Below are 12,804 nucleotides of genomic sequence, written 5' to 3'. Positions count from 1 at the left end.
GTATCATTATACCAATTAGAGCTTGCAAGTCTATTTCAACCAAGCCATATAAAACCATTAAGCTAAAAATTAGACTCCACCATTTCCGATTAAACCAATTCCATGGCTACTAAGGCCTTTCCAAACCATTTAAAATCAATCCAAACTAATTCAAGTTCCATTACCATTTATGCAATGCAAGGATTCCAAGAACAGTCAAACTAAGTGATAAAACCATTCTCATTGGTGTTTTAATGAACAGGTTTAGGGAACATAAGTTACAAAGCCACAATCAAGATATTTGGGGAATCCATAATACCCCGAAATTCATTGACCATTACCATGCTTCCCATAATGTTCAAAATCATATTAGAACAAGGAAAAAACATAATTAAACCATGAGAAACATCATTCGACCACGAGCAAACAAAACTCCCCAACCTTTATTTTAAAACCATAACAATACCATGAAAATCATTCGTTAAAACCCATATTCTTTGTAAAATAACAATGAGGGTAAAGTAACATGCCTTAGACACCAAAGAATACAGAGAGAAACCACCATTGAAAGCCTTAATTGGTTATCTTGAGAAAACCCTAGTCTTTTCATAAACCAAGAGTTTGAGAGAGATTTTAAGAGTGCTTGATTGGGAATAATAGGTTAATAAAGTCCCAAAAAGGTGTTTTAAGTCGTGGTATCAAAAGAAGTTAAAAGGGGAAATGTACAAAATGCCCCCAACTTAAAACTGTAAAAAGATCGCAAGTGGTTACGAGTCGACCCCTTGACTCATGATCACAACATACGACTCGTACTATTAAGTCGCCACTAAGACAATGAGTTGGAAACCCATACACTTTCCACCATATGAGTCCACAACCTCACTCGTGACCTGATCATACGATTCATATGGTCTAGTCGTAACCAAGACAGAACCCAAGGGATTAGACACTGGACAAGATACGACCCAACCTTACCAGTCGTACCCTATCCTCACGGTTCTGAGAGAGTCACTCGTACTCAGAGCCAAGTCAAGTCACTATTTTTCTGATTTGAAGAAGAATCGTCTAAATGACCCGTCACCACACCTAATGACCCATACCACAGAATTGTAATCATAACAGAAACCCAACCACAATCGAATGAAAACCTTTTGATTTGGGTCACCTGACCCGTACTCACACCATACGACTCGTATGATAAGTCATTACAAGGACAATGAGCTCAAAGATCCGCAAAATTTCAAGGGCAAAACCTCAGGGTGTTTCAATTCTCCCCCACTTGGATCATTCGTCCTAGAATGATAGAACAAAACTTTATCTAGCATGTTTTGAATCTCAAACATCTATACTCTTATCTTTAACTAAATTTGAAAAAAAAAAGACCAAGGAAATTAATCTTTCCTTTAACCAAGTTAGAAAATAAAGATATTAAGAATAACACATACCTTATGTACAAATTTTCGGAGTGAAAAACAGGAATGGATACTTGGACTTCATGTCCTCTTCAGCTTCCCAAGTAGCCTTTTCCACCTTGTGATTTCTCTATCAAACCTTTACCGATGCTACGTCCTTGGTCCGCAACCGACGAACCTACCGATCCAAGATCTCAACCGGGAATTCCTTATAAGATAAGGAGTCTGAAATACCAATATTGTTTATAGGTAATATTTGTGACGTATCCCCCACACACTTTCTCAACATAGAAAAATGGAACACCCAGTGAATGGATCTCAAACTAGGAGGCAACTCCAACTCATACGCAATATTGCCAACCCTTCTCAAAACTAAGTACGGACCTATATATCGAGGACTGACCTTTTCTTTCTTTCCAAACTACATCACTCCCTTTATGGAAGACACCTTCAAGAACACCCTATCCCCAACCTCAAACTCTAACTTTTTATGCCTCACATCTACATAGGACTTTTGGTCACTTTGGGTAGCTTTAAGTCTATCCCGAATCACCTTCATCTTTTTCTGAGTCAACTTAGTCAATGGAGCAACTATAGAAGAAAAACTTTCTACGAACCTCCTATAGTAACCAGATAAACCCAAGAAACTCCGAATATCGATTAGAGTCGGGGGTCTAGGCCACTTCTTAACCACTGCAACTTTCTACGGATCACTATGATCCCTTCACTAGAAATGACTTGACCTGAAAAATTGACAACATTCAACCAGAATTTAATTTCAAAAATTTGGCATATAACTACTGATCTTTAAAGGTATGCAACACAATACAGAGGTGATCGACATGATCCACCTCACTCTTCAAGTACACTAGAATATCGTCTATAAACAAAATGATGAATAAATCCAGAAACTGACGGAAGACTCTATCCATCAAATCCTTGAATACCGTCGAGGCATTGGTCAACCCAAAAGACACAACCAGAAAATCAAAATGCCTAAATCGGGTATGGAAGTCAGTCTTAAGGATATCCACCTCCCTACTTTAATTGATGATACTCGGATCGAGGATCAATCTTGGAGAAAAACTTAGCACCCTGTAACTAATCGAACAAATAATCTATCACTTATTCTTTACCGTCACCTTATTCATCTGTCGGTAATCAGTACAGATCCAAAGTGAACCATCCTATTATGCAAGAACAACACCGGTGCACTCCAAAGAGACACACTAGGACTTATGAAACCCTTATTTAAAAAATCATTTAATTGTTTCTTAAGATCTTTTAACTAGCTGGAGTCGTTCTATACGGGGGAATAGAAATAGAACAAGTATCGGGAACAAGATCAATCCAAAAATCAATCTCCTTATTAGGAGGTACACCAGGAAGGTCGTCAGGAAAGATCTCAGGAAATTTATTTACCATCGGGATGGAATGCAAAGAAGGGCTCTCCGAGTTAGAATCTTTAACCCAAACCAGATGATAAAGATACCTTTTGGAGATTAATCTCTGAGCTCTAAGATATGATATGAACCTCTCCTTAAGAGCTAGGGAACCACCCTTCCACTCAATAATCGACTCCTTAGGGAATTTATAGACGACCTTGCGGGTCCGACAATCTAGAGAAACATAGAATGAGTGAAACCAATCCATCCTCAATATGATATCAAAATCAACTATGTCTAATTCAAACAGATTCACCACAGTATCCCAACCACCCACAGTTACCACACAACTCCTATAGACTCTTCTAGACACCACAAATTCACCCACCAGGGTGAAAACAGAGAAGGGGTTTGAAATATACTCGAACCAAAATCAAAATACACAGCCACAGATAAAGTCACATAAGAGAGAGTGGACCCCGAATCAAGTAAATAGTACAAATCAAAGAAAAAGAGTTTCCACTTACTAGTCAAGACATCAGGTGATGCCTCAAACTCATGGAGGGTAGTGAGAGCATAGAGACGGCTCCAAACAGTGTCAGAGCCAGATGGTGCACCCTTTGGTGCTGGAGCTATTGAAGAGGCAATAGAAACCTTATTTTCCCCCAAAGCAATCTTAGCTACTGGATAATTTCTAATCATGTGCCCTGGCTGACCACAGCTGAAGCACTTATCCTTTCCTTCATCACAATAACCCTAATGTAATCGACTATAAAGCCTGTAAGGAGGATATGATGGAGTTGATTGGGCCCCACTAGCCTGAGTTTAGGTACTCTATGTCGTATAATTATCACCACAATGTGAATGCCTGTCAGCAGATGGCTTTGGGTAAGGAGGACTAGTCGTCTTGTAAGACCCAGAATCATCCCAATTCTTCTTGACCCATTTCCCACCATCCTTGCCACTCTACTGTTGGCCACAACCCAACTCAGAAAAATCTAAACTTCTTGTCCTGTCGCTCCCCTATCTCTGCCTGTTTTTGCTTCTCTTCATCTACTTGTTATACGTACACAATAAACCTGGAGATATCCACGTCTTTGTTCAACAAGGCAACCTTACTCTTCAAAATAAAGTCCCGAGAAAAACTAAAAGCAAACTTTCTTATTCTAGCCCTCATGCTAGAAACCAACTCCGAAGCATACCGAGATAATTGGTGAAACTTCAAGACATACTCTTTGACTGACATCTTGCCTTACTTTAGATTAAAAAACTCTTTCTCCTTTGCCTCCCTCAGCTCTTAAGGGAAGAAGCGGTTCAAAAAATCCTTAGAAAAATCCTCCCACAGAGATGACTCAACATCTTCACCCCTTGACTGATCCCATTCCTTGTACCACTGGCACGCTACATCGGCGAAATCCATGCCCTCTACATTAGTGGAATGCATAATACAGAAGATATGTTCCATTTCATCCAAAAAACTCTGAGGATCCTCCTCAACCTTAACAGCAATAAATGTTGGAGGGTTCAACTTCATCAACTGGCCCAACCCTTGTGGCCTCAGAAGATGGAGTAGTAGAAGCACCATGCTCAAACTAAGAATCTACCAACTGAGCTAACATATAAATAGATTGACAAAACTCAACATTCATCACATCAGCCTGAGGAGCTTGAGAAAGACTAGAGAGAACTGGTAAGACTCCAGAAAGTTAATCATGAACTGGACCCCTAGATCGGGTCTGGACCCTACAAGTAGGATGTGTTCTACAAAGATTGTCCTCGGGTGGGAAAGAGGAGTTTCTGTGAGCTTTAGATCATCGGGGAGGCATAATTTGTTAAAAGAACAAATGAGAATTAGAGAAGATTTCAGGACCTGAGACTCTACAGTTTGAAAACAGAACACAAGAAAGAGAAACATAACTAAATGCCTCGTAGCCTCTCCCTTGTGAGTGTGGTGCACTACACACCCTTAAAAGAGACTCTACTCGATACGATTTTGTGGACTTCCAATTGACCATGAATCTAGGGCTCTGATACCAATCTAATATGACCCAAACCAGGGTCTAGTCGTGTCGGGTATCTCAAGTCCAATCGGGACCAGAGACCATCCCCAATACCGAACCTTTAACTGCCCTCTATCCTATATCGGATGAATTTTGAACATATAACAAGATAAGATAATATAACTTTAAAGATAATAAATGAAGTCTATGGCCATAACCAAACAATCACAACCAAATATCCTATCGATACCAATCCTAAAGTCAATGCCAATACCAAGGTTGACACTAATACCGACATCGCTCATGCCCATAGTAGTCCGACAAAGCCTCTAACCAGAATCAAATACATCTGATCGAGACATGCCTCCGATCATAGCCAAAACCAAAATCCAAGAAACAACAACAATGAAAAGAAGAAATCATAGCATGAAATAGACTCTTCCGTAGTATAGAAGCTCACTACTTCAGTATGACTCAAAGTTGTCCCCGAATCCAAGTCACTGAGTAGGAAGAATGGTAGTATAGTCGATTCTTGCATCGCGAGGGGATATAGCGCTCAGATACAATTAGGAGAGTAAATTCTTGCATGTACTCATAGATAATATAAAATAATGCCATCATTCAAAATCATATCAAATAACCACATGCAATCACATATACACAAATATACCGTACTGACATAGGGAACAAAGTTTAGCATGTATTTAAAACCTTTACCTGGACTGTGTATCTCTGTCGTCCTAAAGACACCTACGGGCTATATGGATTCAGCTCCCCTTGCTAAAAAAGCCTCAATGCATGAAGCCTCACGTACCAGAGAAATAAACCTGGGATGACTAGTACATCCCCCAAAATATAAAGTGTGGCATCATGTACACGGTCACCAAGACATAGCCTCACATCGGCAAACATGAGTTTCCAATTTTGGCCAGATTTGCTATACACACCCCTTTAAGTCCATATTAAAACCATTTACACCTTTCCAACCATTTATCAAAGAGTCTTTTAATTAGGCATTAATCGTTCGTATCGTCATACCAAAATTGGAGCTTGCAAATCTATTCCAACCATGCCACATAAAACTATTTAGCCAAAATTAGACTCCACATTTTTCAGTTAAACCAATACCATGGCCCCCAAGGCCTTTCCAAACCATTTGAAATAAATCCAAACCAATTCAAGTTCCATTACCATTTATGCAATGCAATAGTCAAACTATGTGTTAAAACCATTCTCATTGGCATTTTAACAAACAGGTTGAGGGCACATAATTTATAGAGCCATAACCAAGAAATTTGGGGGATCCATAATACCCCAAAATTTATTTACCCTTACCATGCATCCCACAATGTTCAAATATCATATCAGAACAAGGAAAAACCATAATTAAACCATGAGAAACATCATTCAATCATGAACAACCAAAACCCAAAACCTTTATTTCAAAATCATAACAATACCATGAAAATCATTCATTAAAACACATGCTCTTTGTAAAATGTCAATGAGAAAGGAGTAACATACCTAAGACACTAAGGAATACGGAGAGAAACCACCCTTGAAAACCTTAATTAATTATTTTGAGGAAACGTAACCCTTTTCTTAAACCAAGAGATTGAGAGAGATTTTAAGAGCACTTGATTGGGAATAATAGGTTAATAAAGTCCCAAAAGATTTTTGAAGTCGTGGTATCAAAAGGAGTTAAAAGAGAAAATGTCTAGAATGCCCCCAACTTAAAACTGTAAAAAGACAGCAGGTGGTTACGAGTCGATCCCTTGACTCTTGACCACAGCATACGCCTCGTACCATTGAGTCATCACCAAGACAGTGAGTTGGAACCCATATAATGCCCACCATACGATTCCATAACCCCACTCGTGACCTGACCATGCAACTCGTATGGTCTAGTCATAACCATGACAAAACCCAAGAGATTGGATACTGTACAACATACGACCTAACCTTACCACTCGTGCCCTATCCTCTCGACTCTTAGTGATCCACTCGTACATAAAGCCAAGTCAAGTCACTAAGTTTCTGATTTGATAAAGAATCGTCCTAACGACCTGTCACCACACCTAACGACTTGTATCACCAAATTGTAACCACAGCAGAAACCCAACCACCATCCACTAGATAGCTTACGGTTTGGGTCACCTGACTCGTACCCACACCATATGACTCGTGTTGACACCCAATTTTGACCCTCCTTTCTTTCAATTCATTGTTTTGAGCTTCTAAATTAATAATTTATCCAAGTTACTTTATGAAAATACATTATTTTGCTATCAAAATCATTACTATCATGTTACACCTATCTTTCTTAAACAGTTTTTACATTATTTTATTTCAAGATTATTACTTATTAAATTGGTTATAAGTCAATATTTTGTACTTATATTTTTATGTTAAATTAGTTGGCGGAGAGTTGTAATGTTAATACTCTATTTTTACATATAAATTATTATTGTCATCATATTATACATTGTATTATTTATTAATTAAGTTAAAAGTCTAAGAAAATGGAAAGAGGGTCAAATTCAGCCAAAAGACCATTATCAAATCCGAGCAGCCCACAAAAATCACAAAAAGGAAAAATTTAAAAAGTAGCAACATAATAGCTATAATTATAATTTTTTAGCAACTGTTTCATAATTACAAAAAATAGCAAGTTGTATTTTGTATTTAAGTATGTTGCTACATAAATACATATACAAATTAAATAGTAGTTCATGTTTTAACTCTCATTAGTTAGAGTTAAATAAGGGAAGTAACTGTCCTTAATTTATGCTAATTTTAATTATAAAGATTCATTTCCCTTATATGATTCTTCTATTTCTCTTCTTTTCTTTTTTTTTTTAAATCTTTTTTTCATTTTTTTCTCTTTTCTTTTTCATTTTCTTATTTTTTATCCTTTCTCATATTTTTCTTTTTCTTTTCCTATTTTCGTTTCTTCTTTTTATCGTTTTATTTTTTTCTTTTGATTTATTTTTATTTTATTTTTTCCACTTTATTTTCACTTTTCTGTTTCTCTTCTTTTTTATCCTTCTTCATTTTTTTTCTTTATTGTTTTCTTATTTTTTTCTTTCTCATATTTTTCTTTTTACTTTTTCTATTTTCGTTTGCTTTTTCTTTTTTTATTTTTTTTATTTCTTTTGTATTTAAGTAAAATGTTGTTATATAAATATATATACAAATTGAAAAGCACTTCCTATTTTAACTCTACCAGTTAGAGTTAAATAAAGAAAGTAACCGTCCCTTAATTCATGCTACTTTTAATTATAAAAAGATTTTTTTACTCTTCTATTTCTCTCCTTTTTAATCCTTTTTTAGTTTTTTTACTTTTTTATTTTTCGTTTTCTTATTTTTTTCCTTTCTCATATTTTTCTTTTTCTTTTCTTATTTTCGTTTCTTTTTTATTTTTATTTCTTTTTCTTTTCCTTTTTTTCTTTTCACTTTATTTTCACTCTTCTACTTCTCTTCTTTTTTTATCCTTTTTTATTTTTTTCTTTATTTTCCTTTATCACATTTTTCTTTTTCTTTTCCTATTTTCATTTTCTTCTTCTTCTTTTCTATTTTTATTTCTTTTCTTTTAGCTTTTATTTTTACACTTATATTTCTATATTTTATTTCTCTTTTTCCTTTTTTTTTTCGTTTTTCACTTCTTTTTCTTTTGATTTTTCTTTTTTCTTTTCTATTATTATTTTCTTTTCATTTTTTAACTCTTGTGTCTCTTAATTTTTTTTTAAAAGACACATATCTATACCACATATACATATTAAAAAAATATATAAAATACATAGACATACAAATCTACATATGTATTTACATTACAAAACATACATATATATCTGCATATATATTTACAGAGATACATAGCTGACTCATATGTATATATAAACATATAAGATACAAAATCTCTATAACAAAAAGTGACATAATACATTTGTCTAATTGTGTTTGAACTACCCATTTCTTCTTCATGATGTATACATCAAAAATATTATTATGACGAAAAATATGCATCATCCATAAATACATATGCACTAATCATAAATACATATGTGTTATTCATAAATAGATATGCATAACTGAAAAAATACATATGCATTTATGAAAAAATACATATGCATTAGTCATAAATATATATACACACTGAAAAAGTACATGTGTATTATTCATAAATACATATGCATCTATAAAAACCTAAGCAGAAATAAAATATATTTTCAAATAAAAAAATATAGCATGCATCCCCATAAAAACATAAAAATAACTAGAAAATACATATGTATTTTTCAAAAATACATATGCATATCTGAAAAAATACATATGCATTAGTCATAAATACATATGCAATCTGGTAAAATACATATGAATTATTCATAAATATATATGCATAGCTGAAAAAAATACATATGCATTACTCATAAATACATATGCACAACTGGAAAAATACATATTCTTCCTTTTCGTTTGACTTTCTCTTTTTTCACATATTTTTGTAATTTTTGAAATTTTGAAGATGAAGGTTTTCTCAATGTTTTTCGTTTCATGATTTCCCCAATATTTTTTGACTCGTCACAGTGCTTCGATCTCACCTCTTTTATGCTAACTTCTCTGTTCAACTGAATAGGAGTAGAAATCGACTTAACACAAAACTCCACAATCTTTCAACAAAAAAATCACAAAACCCCATCAAATAACGTAGGAAAAGTTACAAGGGGGCTCCATCAAATAATGTATCCCTCCATTATAGCAAACCTACACAATCTTTCAACAGAAAAAAAAATCACAAGCCCCCGTCCCCCCCCTCCCCCCCCCCCACAAAAAAAATAAAGAAAAAAATATGAAAAAATAAAAAAATATAAATTATATGAAAAGATAACATACAAATACTGTAAATATCAACTTACCTTATTTGATGGAGCACAATTTTGAAAAAAGGAAAATGAATTAAAAAAGTGGAGTGAAATATGAGAGAAAGTTGAAAAAAGTGGAGTAAATATGGGAGGAAATTGAAAAAAATGAGTGAAATAAGGGAGACAAATGAAAAAAGTGGAGTGAAATATGGGAGAGAATTGAAAAAAGTGGAGTGAAAATAGAAAAAGGTAAAAAGTGGTAAAATCCACGTGTTTTTTAATATAATGGTTAAAATATTGTTACTTTTGCTATAAATTGTAATTCTGAGAAAGTATTACTATTTATTATAATAATTATGCTAGTTTCTGTAATTAAATATCATTCAACCCACAAATTGATGTTCAACCCAAAAGTACTAAGCAGCTAACCAACCCAATGTAACCCTAATTTTTTATTTCTCTTAGCCAGAACAAGTTGCCTCTTCTTCGTCTTTCTCCCCCTTAATTAGTCTCTGCCACTCTTAGACTTTTTAATTTTTTTTTTTCAATTCTCAGCTCCAATTCTGGGTCTTTGTCTCGCTAATAGACGTACGTCTATTTTTGGGAGAAACTTTGACTAAAGAGGTTGCGTGAAGAGGAGTTTGAATGTGGCTCGTCCCTGTCCCTTTTTGCTGAATCTACTTCTGTCATATCAAAGCTCAATGTTTGGATTTTGGCACAAGAGTTTCAAAGTTTGAAATTCAAAATTCCTCCCAAAACCAAAATCCTTAATTCCTTGCCTAGAAATACAGCATTTGGAACAAGCTTTCTCTTCTGCCTCTACACGATTAACTATAAATTTTGCCCTAAACATCTTTTTCTTACATTCTCATTTAGTCTCACGTATTTTGAGCTCATCGTCTTTTAGTTTAGTGAGTAGATTTGAATCGAAAGCCTTAGTTCACTGCCTTGCAATAGGTGATATTTGATTCCCCTTCTTTTAGTTATTTATTTATTTATTTTCTCTAGTTCTTTCCGTCTTTGTCGTAATAATGTTGTGCCTATTGTAAACAAAGTATTACTCTAGGGGTAGTTTTGCTTAATTTTGTGTTTAAATGTTTACTATGTTTTTTTCTGTGTTTGTATGTTAAATAGTGTGTTAATATTCACATCAGTTACTTAGTAAAATGTAACACCCCGATTCGCTGAACCAGAACGCTACACGGTGCTCATGACCCCGAGGGACCACAAGCTAACTCATGACTGATATCTGTACCAGTAAACTGCATAATATCTCATAAAATATAGGAAAACATGAACTGTAAGGCCATAAGGTTCAATACTGATACATATCTGAAAAATATGGTATAACAATACCAAAAAGAAACATAAATACTGAAGTTTGAACATCTAATTTGATATCTAGTCTGAAAACCTCTAACTGAACTGAATAAGGAGTTGATGGGACATGTCCCCAACTAACTCCAACTACCGAAATAAACTGAAAACTAAAATAGAAATGAAATCATCATATCCTCGAAGGATGAGGACTCACATCTGACTCTGACTGCTGATCCTGGAATCTACTATTGATTTGGAGCTCATGCCTCTGAACCTATTGTGTAACATAAGAGAAAGCACCATAGCGCAAATACGTCAGTACGCCTGAATGTACTGAGTATACGAGTGAGGTAGGCTAAATGCAAAGGGTTATATGCATGGAAAATACTGACTGGTATGAACGTAAGAGTACATACATACATATGTAACTGTAACTGAACTCGTGGAGATACTGACTACTGAGTCTGAATACTGACAACACGAGTGTACTGATAATGAATTTTGAAAGACTGAGTTTACTGATATTGATTTGTAAATCACTAATAAGTGATGGATCTGATACTGTATTACTGAATACTACGAGATTGATATTGCATTACTGATAAATGAAAGATTGTTTCTGACAGTTCAAATTATGAAAAACTAGTCTGATTGACTGTATCTGACAGTCCTGAAGCTGAGTACTGATAGCATGAGTTCTGATAACTGTTGTGATTGATAGCATAAGTGACTATATCTCACAATCCATAAATCTGAAGAAAACTATCTGAGTTCCATTATATTTTTGAGTTGACTGTATCTGACAGCCCTGATATACTGAAATCTGAAGAGCTATCTGAGTTCTTTACTAAGACTGGGTAGCTATAGCTGACAGTACTGAAATCTGTAACTGAAACTGTGGAAAGTAGTTATCTAACTGACATACCCTAAATACACTATAATAGCTAAGCTGGGGTCCAATCTCTACCCCAACTGGAGGGGTGTCAATACCGCACCACTGGTAAGGACAGCTGTGAGAACCCTATACTGGCAGGTACTCAATGACAACGGTGGGAACCCTAAACTGACGGGTTAAGCCACCTCATCAACCCTAATCTGATGGGTTAAGATGTCTCAACCTACGCTGGCTACGTAGTTCTGGAACACAAGGATGACTACTAAGAATCACACCCTGAACTGGCGGGTGAGTTCCCATCCTTGGGTTCACTCGGTGCTAACTTCTACTCCCATCTGAAGGACACTAAACTGAATAACTAAGCTGAACTAAATAACTGAACTGAACTGATCAGCTGAACTGATACTGATTAACTGGACTGATACTAGTTGTATTGTTTAGCAGAGCTAAACTAGGTTTACTGGATTCCAATGACTGACGAAATGTACTGAGTTCTGAGGACTGGTTGAGAGTACTGAAGCTACTGAGATTGACTATGAATACTGAGGTTGCTGAGGTTACTAAGCACTGAGATTACTGAGATTAATGGACTACTGAGATTACTGAGATTTCTGAGTTTTCCTGAGTCACATGACTGACTGAATTTTATAGATCATGGCTTGACTGAGAGTATCGTGAAAACATGACATGGCTCTAGGCACACAGCTATATTTTTTGGGTACAAGTACCCCCAGGACTCGATGGAAGAAAACTGACACAACTTGAATTTCTTGAGTACACGACCATCAATAAAAATCCATAATATATGAGTGGGAGATTTCATGAAGTACATGGTCATCATAATATCTATCATGAATAGGAATGCTTGTAATAAAGTCATAAACCTCATATTCTAATAACATGGGCATTCCGACAACACATAATATTCATAGCAATTGCATGGAAACCATT

This window comes from Capsicum annuum, chromosome 3 (assembly GCF_002878395.1).
Source record: "Capsicum annuum cultivar UCD-10X-F1 chromosome 3, UCD10Xv1.1, whole genome shotgun sequence".
NCBI classification, from domain to species: Eukaryota; Viridiplantae; Streptophyta; class Magnoliopsida; order Solanales; family Solanaceae; genus Capsicum; species Capsicum annuum.
Note: the sequence above shows the minus strand (reverse complement) of the source record.